This window comes from Rhinatrema bivittatum, chromosome 7 (genome assembly GCF_901001135.1).
Source record: "Rhinatrema bivittatum chromosome 7, aRhiBiv1.1, whole genome shotgun sequence".
Classification (NCBI taxonomy): Eukaryota; Metazoa; Chordata; class Amphibia; order Gymnophiona; family Rhinatrematidae; genus Rhinatrema; species Rhinatrema bivittatum.
The window spans coordinates 135,825,593-135,838,557 of record NC_042621.1 but is presented as its reverse complement, the minus strand read 5'-3'; the positions used below and the strand labels follow the sequence as shown (position 1 = coordinate 135,838,557).

Sequence of the window (12,965 nt, the reverse complement as noted above, 5' to 3'; positions counted from 1 at the left end):
CTTGTTCTGCATTCCTCCCTCTCCCTTACCCACTCCTTGCCCTGCATCCTCCTCTTTCACCCCACCCACTCCTTATTCAGCAGCGTCCCTCCTCTCTTTCTCACCCCTTGCTCAGCAGAACCCTCTCTCCACCACCCATTCCTTGCCTGGCAGCTTCTCCCTTGCTCTTCCTCACCCCCTGCCCAGCACCAGGCCCCATTTCCCCACATCTAGCAGGCCCTCTTTCTTTCCCAACCACTCGCTCAGCAACAGAAGTCCCCTCTCCCCCATCAACCCTCTGCCCAGCAGCAGCTGCATCCTCTTTCTAGCCCCCACCCCCACCCCAAAATGCTACCCAGCAGCCGTCCCTTCTTTGGCTCCCCTCTTCGCCTCCTGCCCCTCCTCTTTTCCCCTTTGTTTCTCTCCCCTCCCTCCTACACTTCTCAGTCTATGATGTGCAGTGGCAATAGCTGCAGAAACTTGAAATAAAATCAGCACAGGGGCCTGTGAGCGATCACACACTCACAGGCCATGAGTCTGCCCTTCCCTGCTTATTCATTGCAGATATTCTTCAAACCTGTCTGGCTGGGTGTCCCCCGCAGAGGTTTGGGGACCTCTTCCCTAGGTTGTTCAGCCTTGATGCCCCCTGGACTTAATACCTGGGGCTGCCACTCCCCTTCGTCCCAGGCCTGAAGGAGCCATTACAGCAGGAGATGTGGAGTAGAGCAATGGTTCTCATCCTTTTTTTCACTGCGACATATCTGAAAGAACATAAGAACATGCCATACTGGGTCAGACCAAGGAAGGGTCCATCAAGCCCAGCATCCTGTCTCCAACAGTGGCCAATTCAAGATACAACTATCTGGCAGGATCCCAAATATTAAATAGATCCCATGCTACTAATGCCAGTAATAGCAGTGGCTGTTCCCTAAGCCAGCTTGACTAATAGCAATTTATGGAACTTGTCCAAACCTTTTTTTAAACCCAGCTAAGTTAATTGCCTTAACCACATCCTCTGGCAATGAATTCCAGAGCTTAATTGTGCATTGAGTGCAAAATAATTTTCTCCAATTTGTTTTAAATGTGCTACTTGCTAATTTCATGGAGTGCCCCCTAGTCCTTGTATTATTTGAAAGAATAAACAACTGATTCACATTTACCCATTCTATTCCTCTCATGATTTGTAAACCTCTATCATATCCCCCCTCAGCCGTCTCTTCTCCAAGCTGAACAGCCCTTACCTCTTCAGCCTTTCCTCATAAACAGCTGTTCCATCCCCTTTATCATTTTTGTTGCCCTTCTCTGCACCTTCTCCGGTGCATCTATATCTTTTTTGAGTTGCAGCAACCAGAATTGCACACAGTATTCAAGGTGCGGTCTCCCCATGAAGCGAATCAGAATCATTATGACATCCACCATTTTATTCACCATTCCCTTCTGAATAATTCCTAACATTTTTTGCTTTTTTGACCGCCACAGCACAATGAGCCAACAATTTCAATGTATTATCCACTATGACACCTAGATCTTTTTCCTGGTGGTAGCTCCTAATATGGAACCTAACATTGTGTAACTAGAGCATAGGTTATTTTTTCCTAAATGCATCACCTTGCACTTGTCCACGTGTATTTATTTATTTATTTCCAAATTTATAGCCCGTCTATAATGAGATCATGCTAGGCGGGTAACAAAGCATAAAATACCATATCATAAACATCGCCTGCAATCACACTAAAAATTTTTTATACTGACATGTACATAATCTAAAACATTGCTGTAAAACATTTTAAAATCTAAGTAAAACAACCTCCCCCCCCCCAAAAAAAAAAATAAATAAAAATGGAGAGGCAAAATAGACTTAACAGCTGTTGAAAATTTCGATGAATAATTTTTTCCTGAAAACTTTAAAATCATCACTTTCAAATCTTCTATTAACGAATGCCAAAAGAGGGGCCCAATTACAGAGAAGGCCTGATTACGGGTTTCTTGGAGGTGGACTTCCTATTGCTTGGAACATGAAGGAGATGTAGTGCTGAGGATCTTAAAGAATGAGTAGTAACGTGTTTTGAGCATTACGGATAAGTATTCTGGGGTGCTTCCATGTGGTACTTTGCAATCAGGGTTATTATTTTAAATTTTAGCCGCTGAGTGACGGGCAGCCAATGCAGCCTGGAGAATTGATGTGATGTGCTCGTATTTAGAGGTTCTCGATATTAGTCTCACTGCGGAATTTTAAAGTGCTTGTAATGACATGCGAATCTTAGGGAGTCCAACATACATAGAGTTACTTTAGTCCAAGACTATAAACACAAGGCCTAGTGGACTATTACACAGAAATCTTTCTCTTCCAAATGTAGCCTTTTGCATGTCCAATCTACCAATTTCACCAGATCCTCCTTCAATTTAGCACTATCCGTTGTGATTTTACTATTCTGAATAATCTTGTGTTATTTGCAAATTTGAGCACCTCACTCGTCATTCCCCTTTCTAAATTATTTCGTTCCAGTTTCCATGCTCAAGTGTGTGACACACTGCACACTACATGCCACAGCTGAACTAAAAAAAATACTAATTCATTTACTGTTAAAAATAGCACTAAAGAAAGAAAAAGTATTCTTAATTTATTTTTTACAAGCTGTTAGTGAAATTAAAGTTATTAAATGTTAATTTTTTCACAAGTTTTAATCTTTACTAGGGAGAAATGTAGGACTGATGTGCTGTACACTGGAAACAGAGTTGAAGGGTAGACAAACTCTCGTGAATCTCACTATCAACATCAAAATATTTTGATTTGTTCTGGAGTTTATGCAGAGCAGAAATAGGACGTTTTGTCTTTCAACACACTGTGCAAACATTTGGTTTGAAAATATATTTTCTTGTCTATTTAGCACACAGGTGCTATTAGCATAGAAAACCCACAATTGTATGGGTTAGCAGGCATGACAATAGTTAAGCCCACCCCAGTGTGCCTATCCTGCATGGATGGAGCCATAAAAGAATGTGTTTCTCTTCGGGGCTGGAACCTCTCACTGGCTAGCTCTTTCATATTCCCTCTTACTCCCAGGGCCAGATCCTTTGTAGGTGTGTGTGTGTGTGTGTGTGTGTGGTGGGGGGGGGGGGGGGGGGGAATGAGAAGATACACTTCCCAGGCCCAATGTGACAGGGGTGACCTTTTTACACATTTCTCTGTTGTTCTGTGTGTTCCCTTGGAGAGGATACTTCTTCTTAAGGTGGGTGCAGTCAGTGCAAAACAAATATTTGGGAGTCACTGTGTTAGTGTCCAAAATTAAAAACTTTACTGTTGATGAATGGCACAAACTCAGGAATCTCTTCTCAATTTCTTACAGTCTCTTCTCTCTATTTGTGCAGGATTCACTTGCATCGAGGCAGGGAACACCCACTCTCTTAGATTTTGGGGACAGCAGAGCTCTCAGATGGGTAGGGTCTCTTAGGATGGTCAAAACCTCTTCCAAATAGATAAAGATGGCAAAAGTCTATGGCATCAAAAGTAAATTCCAGGGTGGTGAAACACTGAATGGTGTCCCCGGTGATGTTTGCTTTCCTTTACTCATGATTAGCAAATCTTCAGGATCTCTATAGTGCTTACACAGTCTCTTTCTTCTCCCTGGATTCTTAATGGGAAGGATCCCCTTGAAACAAGCAGCTCACTTGCTTCAAACAGGAAGGAACAGCAGGCCAAACCTCCTCCTGGATCTTCTAAAAAAATAGTTTCCTTTCTCCAAAAACTGATATTAACACTAGAGTTGTACCTTACAGCGGGTCACCACCACTTCAGGGGCAGGTCTTCCCTATCCCTGGGCATCCCAGACCCAGGGTTCCCCAATCCCTGTGCCCAAGAAAGGCCCAGGTGGCTCACAAGGCTCCTACCACGAAAAATCTCAAAAACCTAAAAAACAAGCCAGAGGGATATCCCAACCAGTTAGTAAGTAAACTGGAAGGAAACCCTCCCAACCCTGGTGAGGATCACCAAGCAGGGATTGCATGGCTCCTCTGACTGGGCCTGAGAAATAACAAAATCTAAGCTCCTAACTACCTCTTTACTGGGTGCAAACCTCTTTACTGGGACTGCCTCTCGAACTCTCTGTGGAGAGCTACTGTAAAGACTCTCAGGGGGGTGGTCATTCCAGATCCCTGGAAGGGAGGGGCTGCATTTGAGTGGTAACCTCCCTCTCACACTAACCTGCACTCTTTCTGACTAGAGATTCACACAGGTCTTACTGATGACGTGACCATAGGCCCGTCACAATAGCATTCATGCACTATGGAGACTATTTTTTGCACACACATATATTAAAACATATTGAGGCAAATTTTCAAAGTGTTTAGAATCCTAACTTTTGGAGTTAGGCTCCTAAATGGGCCCATACCTGGGAACTCTCTAGATTTGACCCAGAGTTTCATGGTTTATAGACCTAATTCTGGGTCTCCAGGAGAGCACCATGTGTGTTTTGGGGCTGGAGAGACGAGAGAACAGAAAGTGGTGGCAGGCCAGTGGCAGAGGGGGAGGGGGCCAGTGAGAGAGAGCAAGAGTAAGTCTGGTAGGGAATAGTGGGAAGAGAACAGTGCGTGCTGGGAGGGAACAGTGAGAATAGAGAGCAACAGTGGCGTAGCCACGGGTGGGCCTGGGTGGGCAGGTGCCCACCCAACTTAGACCCAGGCCCACCCAACTGGCACCGGAACTGCAAGGCTGTCACGGGATCCCATCCCCGCGACAGCGAACAAGAGAACCCACGCCTCGCGCGCCATCACGGCACACGTGGGGAAGCGCTGCTGCGGCCGTATGGCCAACCGGTCTTCCTGTTCGGGGGGGGGGGGGGGAGCGGAAGCGCCGCGCGCAGCTTCCGCTTCCTCCCCCCAATGCAGGAAGATCAGCTGCTTCTCCTGCTGCCACCCGTTCTCCTGCTATCTTCGGGTCAACCGGCCCGCCGAACTTCCTGTTTGGGGGAGCGGAAGCGCTGCGCACAGCTTCCGCTTTCTCCCCCAGAGCAGGAAGATCAGCTGCCTCTCCTGCTGCCACCGGCCTCCTGCTATCTTCTTCGGGCGTCGGGCCGTATGGTCCGCCGATCTTCCTGCTTGGGGGGGAGGGGGAGGGAGGAAGCGGACGTTGTGCGCTGCGCTTCCGCTCCCCCCCCCCCGACAGGAAGTTCGGCGGGCAGTACGGCCCGACGCCCGAAGATAGCAGGAGGCCGGTGGCAGCAGGAGAGGCAGCTGATCTTCCTGCTCTGGGGGAGAAAGCGGAAGCTGTGCACGTGCTTGAATGTGTATGTGTGGATGAGAATGGGAGTGTGTGTGGGTGAAAACTGGAGCCTGGGTGTGTATGTGGGTGAGAATGGAAGCTTGAATATGTGGGTGAATGGGAGCTCGAATGTGTGTATGTGTGGTTGAGAATGGGAGCCTGGGTTTGTGGGTGGGTGAGAATGGGAGCTTGAATGTGTGTATATATGGGTGAGAATGAGAGCCTGGGTTTGTGTGGGTGGGTGAGAATGGAAGCTTGAATATGTGGATAAGAATGGGTGCTTGAATGTGTGTATGTGTGGGTGAGAATAGTACCTTAAATGTGTATATGTATGGATGAGAATGGGAGCTTGAATATGTGTGGGTGAGACTGGGAGCATGGGTTTGTGGGTGAGAATGGGAGTCTGGGTTTATGTGTGTGGGTGAGAATGGGTGCCTGGATGTGCGTCTGTGTGTGCATAAGAATATAAGCCTGGGGAGGGGTGAGAAAGTGAGAACTTGAATGTGAGCTTGTGGGGGGGTGGGGGGGGGGAGAGCATATGAGAGTGACAGCTTGAGTGTGTGAGAGGGAGTCTGTGAGAGAAAGCGTGTATGTGTGTGTGTGTGTGTGTGGAAGGGAAGAAGACAGTAATAGAAGAAAGACACTGAAAAGGAATTAGGAAATGAGCTATAAGGGAAAAAATGGGAAAAAGAGACCAGGACCAACTGATTAGAAAAATACAAAGATCAGACAACAAAGGTAAAAATATCTACCTTATAAATGGGCTCTGACCGACGGCCCGCAAATGCGCAGTAGAGAGCAGCTCTACCGCGCATGTGCGGGCCAGCACGTTGGTCAGAGCCGTGCGTGCCCGAAACAAAAAACATGGCGGTGGGGCCGCAGGAGCGGCGGCGGCTGCGAAGCAGGAGCGGGAGGAGGAGCAGAGGCACCGCTCGCGAGTGACACCCCCCTCCGAGATCTGCTGGCAGGAGAAGCAGCGCCGCCGCGCGCGAGTGACACCCCCCCCCCCCCCCCCCCGAGATCTGCCGGCAGGAGCGGCAGGAGAAGCAGCGCCGCGCGCGACACCCCCCCCCCCGAGATCTGCCGGCAGGAGCGGGAGGAGAAGGTGGTGAGAGGGAAGGTGAGAGAGAGAGAGAGAGGGAGGTGACAGAGAGAGAGGGAGGTGACAGAGGGAGGTGTGAGAGAGAGGGAGGTGAGAGAGAGGGTGAGGGAGGGAGAGAGGGAGGTGTGAGAGAGAGGGAGGTGAGAGAGAGAGGGGGGGGGAGAGGGGGGGGGAGGAGGAGGGAGAATGAGGGGGAGGGAGTGGGAAGGAAACGGACCGAGCCCGTTGTTACGGGCTTAACGGCTAGTATATCTATATTTTGAGATGTTAGCAATTTAAATATAAGCAACAGAACCGCTCTCTCAAAATTTATGGACAGGTAGGAGCCGTGTATAAAATCGTAATAATAAGAAGGCTAAAGTACCACAAATCACCGTGAATTATGTTTGTATCATTAAGTAAACCTCATACTTAGGCGTAGATGTGAATGCTATGCTGCATAATTTGGCATTATTTATCAGTAAAAAAACAACTAGTAGACCTGCATGCCTACAGCCCACCCATGTTAACCTTGTGCCCACCCAAAAAATCAATTCTGGCTACGCCACTGGAGAGCAAGAGAGTGTTTGGGTGGGTGTGTGTGTGTAGGAAAGAGAGAAGACAGATGAGGGAGCAAGAATGTGGGGGGAGCCTGAAGTGGAAATAAGGATGGGAAAAGAGAGGGGCAAGCAAGGGGAGGAATAAGAATGTTGTGGGGGCGAGACAAGACCGCCAGAAGAGAGAGAAAGAGTTGAGGGAGGGAAAAGGGAAAGAGAGAGTGTGTGTGTGTGTGGGGGGGGGGGGGATGGGGGAGAGAGGGAAGAGCAAGAGTATGGGAGGAAGAGAAAGAAGACACCAAAAGTTGGGATAGAGAAGGGAGAACAAGATGGCAGAGGGTGAAAGCAATAGCCTGGAGGAGAGAGGGTTGATTTAGGGGAAGATGAGAGCAAGGGGAGAAGGGAGAAAAAGTGGGGAATGGGGAGGAGGATGAAGAAGGGGTGCAAGGACCAAGGATGGCAGGAGATGGAAAAAGAGGATTGTATTTTGGGAGAAGAAATCTAGGGGATAAAGTAGAAGGAATGGAGGAGGAAGTGCAGGAGAAATGGGAGGAAGAACGGTGAAAGCAGAGCGGGGAGAATGAATAGGAAGAGAAGAGAGAAGGAAAAAAGCAGGAGAAATGGAGGGAAAAAGGACAAGAAAGTATTAAAATATCTGCTGCTGAAGGAATGCAAGAAAGAAGGGAAGAAGAGAGAACTGAAACAGAAGACAAATGAAGGAGGACACCAGAGGGGGACAGAAAACAAAGAAAGGAATGGAGATAGGACAGGGAATGAGAAAAGAAATGCTGAGCCAGAGCCACCAAAGGTTGGAAGCTATTTTATTATCTGATAGAGAAGATAAATTGAAGAAGAAAGTAGTTTCCTGTGGTGGGAGGAAGAGTGGAGGAAGAGAGAAAGTCTGCACAGCCTGCCTGACCCCCGAGTTTCACTAGGCCCGAAATTTAGAGATCTAAAAAGTGGGTGGCTCTGGGGGTGGAGTTAGAGCAGGGAAACAAAGTTAAGTGATTAGCACTGATTTTCAACACTAGGCACCTAATTTTAGGGCCCTAAATCTAGGCCTATGTTTAGGAGCTTAAATTTCTGTAAATTTTCTCCTGAAAATAGAAGCCTAGCTTAGGCCTAGATTCATCATTTTGCTATAAATTTCACAGGCCTAACGCCTGCGATAAGAAAAAGGGTTTCGGCTGTCAGCACACAGCTGATTCTAGCTGGGCAATGCACCTCCTTTTCCTGCCCTGCTGCTCCTCCTTTAATTGGTGGGTGCTGGGGGCCACGCTGCTTTCCCTACGCTGCCTGTGTCACCTCCAGCCACCAACATCCAGGTAGAAGCCATCAACAAAGGCTTGCGATTTCAGGTCATTGTTGATGACATCGTTGCAAGGTGCTGGTGGGCTGGAGATAACGGGGAAAACTGAGGAGGAGGAGGAGGGCCAGAAAAAGAATCTATCATCTGGCAGGGTTTGGCCCGAAGGCCATAGTTTGCCCACCCCTAATCTAAAGGATAGCCCAAGTCGGTGTGGCACAAGAGTAACTGGACATTGTTATCAGCATTCACTGTGGGGCAGGGCAGAGTCTGTGTTGTGCAGCTTTGCAGTGCCCCATAGTGCTGCCAGCTGGACCCTCCATGACTCCTGCACCTGTTACAACTTCCTCAGGCAGCCCAGTGCAGCCTCAGAGATGAACGCAGGTGTGAGGCTCCTGCAGCATCTGTTCCTGCCTGGAGCTGCCGCCTCTTCTCCCACCATTTTCTGCTGTGACTATTATGTAGGGAGCCCGCTGGGTCAGCAGCATGAAGGACAGGGACCCTGCTGCCTCCTGCATCTGCCCTCATGACTGAGCTGGATAGGCTGGCCAGAAGAAAAGATGCACCGCCAGCAAAGAGGGAGGGAGCAACAGGAGGCTTCTCCGGCTATAGTTGCCTGCTGCTGGGATCCAGGATGGGACAATGGCGATACTGCCAGGCATGGAACGGGGAGGTGAAAGAGAGGGGAGTCGTGGAGTTGTGGATGTTGGACAGAGGGTGGGGGGGGGGGGGAGAGAGACAGGATCATGGAGATGCTGGACAGAGGGTGGGGAAGAGAAAGAGAGGGGGTCTGGAGGATGCTGGACAAAGGGTGGGGGAAAAAAGAAAGAAAGAAAGGTCTGTGGGATACTGGGCATAGGGTTGGGGGGAGAGAGAGGAGTTCGAGGGATGCTGGACGAGGGTGGGGGAGAGAGAGAGAGGAGGTCTATGGGATGCTGAGTATAGGGTTGGGGAGAGGAGAGGAGACGAGAGAGAGAGGAGGTCTGGGGATGCTGGGCAGAGGGGGGGGGGGGAGAGAGGAGTTCGAGGGATGCTGGATGAGGGTGGGGGAGAGAGAGAGAGGAGGTCTATGGGATGCTGAGTATAGGGTTAGGGAGAGGAGAGGAGACGAGAGAGAGAGGAGGTCTGGGGATGCTGGGCAGAGGGTGGGGGGGAGAGAGGAGTTCGAGGGATGCTGGATGAGGGTGGGGGAGAGAGAGAGAGGAGGTCTATGGGATGCTGAGTATAGGGTTAGGGAGAGGAGAGGGAGACGAGAGAGAGAGGAGGTCTGGGGGATGCTGGGCAGAGGGTGGGGGAGAGAGAAAGAGAGAAGGTCTGGGGGATGCTGGGCAGAGGGTGGGGGAGAGAGAAAGAGAGGAGGTCTGGAGGATGCTGGGTATAGGGTTGGGGAGAGGAGAGGAGAGGAGACAGAAAGGAGGTCTGGGGATGTTGGGCTGCAGGTGGGAGAGAGAGAGAGGAGGAGGAGGTCTGGGAGATGCTGGGCAGAGGGAGAGGGAGAGAGGGGGGGGGGGGTTCCAAGGGATACTGGACAGAGAGTGAGGGAGAGAGAGAGAGAGAGGAGGTCTGGGGGATGCTGGGCAGAGGGTGGGGGAGAGAGAGAGAGAGAGGAGGTCTGGGAGATGCTGGGCTGCAGGTGGGAGAGAGAGGAGGTCTGGGGGATGCTGGGTATAGGGTTGGGGAGAGGAGAGGAGACAGAAAGGAGGTCTGGTGGATGTTGGGCAGCAGGTGGGAGAGAGAGCAGGTCTGGGGGATGCTGGGCAGAGGGAGAGGGAGATAGAGAGGGGTTCCAGGGGATACTGGACAGAGAGTGAGGGAGAGAGAGAGAGGAGGTCTGGGGGATGCTGGGCAGAGGGTGGGGGAGAGGGAGAGAGAGAGGAGTTCCAGGGGATTCTGGACAGAGAGTTGGGGAGAGAGTGGGGAGGAGAGAGATAGAGGAGGTCTGGGGGGTTCTGGCAGAGGGTTGGGGGTGGAGAGAGAGGAGGGACAGGGGATTCTGGACAGAGGATTTATAGAGAGAAAGGGGATCTGTGGGATTCCAAACAGGGGTGAGATGAGAGAGAGAGGAGAGTGCGGGGTAGGGGGAGGGGAGGGAAATGCCAAAATGCCATAACTAAGAAGCATAGAAATGACAGCAGAAAATGATCATCCAGTCTACCAAGCAAGCTTCCCATGGTCGTATCTGCTGTGCCGCGCTGTGCAGGTTACCCCCATGTCTCAGTCAGTGTTGCTTGATGTGGTTTGCTTGTGGACTTGGCCGAAAAAGGAGTCTGGGGGGGGGGTTTCCCTCCTAGTGTCTGTGCAACTGTACCCCAGACCTGGCTCCATGTAGGTTAATCCAGTTTTGGTTTTATCCTATTGCATCCAGGGAATTGTAGTTCTGATTGTGCTATTGAGTTACCTAAGACAATCAGAACTACAAGTCCCTGAATGCAATAGGGTAAAGCCAGGACTGGATTAGCCTTTTTCTTGCGACGTAGAGCCAGGAGGCAAACCCAAACCCTGTCTGTGGCTGTTGCTCCCAGCCTGTATAGCTCTGTCATTTTCCTGTATAAGCCTACTTCAATCCTTTTATTAACATTTTACACCATATATAACAAAATATAGACAAAAATCATACAAACAAAATACAGGACATTACGAGACAGTTTTATCATTTTGGATACCTGCAGGGTATCCCATCCACCGGTATCCCCAAACTTGGAGACACCGGTGGAGGAGAATGAGGTTAGGCGTCCATCTTGCGCAAGCCTCCCGCCTATAAGCCATGGAGCAAGGAGGCAGGGGTATGAGCAGGACCACCAAAAGCAGCCCCCTGTGTAGGAACTGACTGCTGTTGACCTTGCATCTTTCCTTGGAGCTCAGAGCAGAGCTGCCTGGTGTGCAATGGCAAGGGAAAGTTTTCTAAATATGACCCTGAGAGCTGTGAGTGCCCTGTTCCCAGGGATTGCTGTCGCCATAGCAATGCAGGCCATGGGCCCTCCTGTCTCTCTCCAAGCCTCTGATGAACTGGTGGGAAAACTAGCACAGATGTGACAAGACCCAAAAAAAAAAAAAAAAGTTTCCCTTTTGCACATCTCTCAGTGAAAGGCATTTCTCTGCCGGTCTTTCTTCTGTTAAAGAATCGTGCAGCCAGAGAGTTACACCAAGCAAACAGCACTGTGAGGAGAGGGCAATACTTTACCTCCTGGTGCCTGTTGGACAGGGTCAGAAATCTAGTCCTTCTTGCCTGTTCTTTCAAGAACAAGGCCACAGCTCTAAATGCGAGAAATTTAACAGATAAACCTTCTCCTGGTTATCCATCGCTAACATCATAACTTTTGGATGGGGGGTGGGGAGGGCACACGACCTCTGACAGCTGCGGAGGAAGGAAGACTGTGAGGCAGATGCGGCCAGCCTGATGCGACAGGACACAGCCTCCTGTTATTTTGTGAAGCTTAAGCCAGAGATTTCTATTTCTGTTTGCTCATCTGATTTTTCGCCTTTCAGAAAACATCAAAGTGAGTTACGATAATGCAATAACCATGTCAAAATTACAGTAATTACAATCACGGTTTCCTTAGCAGCCTGAGACAGAGGAACACTGGGATAATTCCCGCCCTACTGGTCTGGGATAGGGGAACTCTGGATATTGTTCTTCATGAATTAAAACAAAAATTAACTGAATTCAAACCACTGTTCTTAGTTCCATTAATTTTGATAGGAAAGGATCCTCCTTTTCAGAGTTCAAAATAGATTGCTACTGTACTTCCATTTATTTTAACTCTCCCTCTTCACCCTACTCAGGGCAGGGTGAAAAAATGTTAAGGCTTTTCTGTTCCCTAATATTTGAGTGGGTGGGCTTGCAGGGGTACATGGTTTGGCAGTGAGGAAGATGATCATGTTTGTTTGTTTTTTTGTTTTTATAATTTCATAGATCTTTTTATTGTTAACTGCTCTGATAGCTTTGCTTATGGTGCGGTGTAATACTTTTTAAATTAATATGTTAAAGGTCAGCATTAAGTTTTGTTTTTTTTACTCAATGCATAACTAAAATGTGGAATTCGTTGCCAGAGGATGTACTGCAAGCTGACAGTGAAGCTGGGTTTAAAAAAGGTTTAGACAGCTTCCTGGAGGAAAAGTCCATAAACCATAATCAAGGTGGAGTTGTAGAAATTCACTGCTTCTCCCTGGAGTAAGCAGCATGGAATCTATTTACCCTTTGGGTACTTGTGATTTGGCCACTGTTGGAAACAGGATGCTGGGCTTGATGAACCCTTAGTCTGACCCAGTATGGCATGTTCTTATGTTCTTATGTTTTTATGTAAGACAGGTGCTCTGGCAGCTCAGATTCATTTGCCAGAAGGCTATGCATAAAGGGGGTTGAATTAGTACAAGTTTGAAACTTGGGAACAATAGCACAAGTTGTCAGTCTCAGCCCTAACCACAGTCCATTCATGCATCTCTCATAGGCATTCATACTTCATTTACACGAAAGTAGGAAAAAAATCTGAAAAGTAAATGTTTCATTCACCTGTCACTTGTTTGCATCGTTAGGAAGAGCCGAGTGACTACCTCCGAGCCCCTTAAGGGCTTCCAAACCTGTCCTGGTGACCCTAAGGCCAGTCTGTGTCTCAGGAGATCCACAAGGAATGTGAATGAGAAACATTTGCATTCGCTAGCTATCTGACCTATGCAGATTCAACTCGTGCATATTCCTTCTTGACTCTGACGGGCATCACAGCCCAGAGGACAGGCTTGGAAAACCTTGCCTTAGGAAATCTAAATATAAAAAAAGGAGAGGGGGAG

The 12,965-nt window shown here is 48.9% G+C and overlaps 1 protein-coding gene across 4 annotated transcripts in view; it reads left to right on the top strand.

The window, feature by feature from the left end:
* MTSS2 (MTSS I-BAR domain containing 2) overlaps positions 1-12,965 on the top strand; it is a 271,361-nt gene that overhangs the window by 152,867 nt on the left and 105,529 nt on the right. The gene's annotated exons all lie outside the window — the stretch shown is intronic.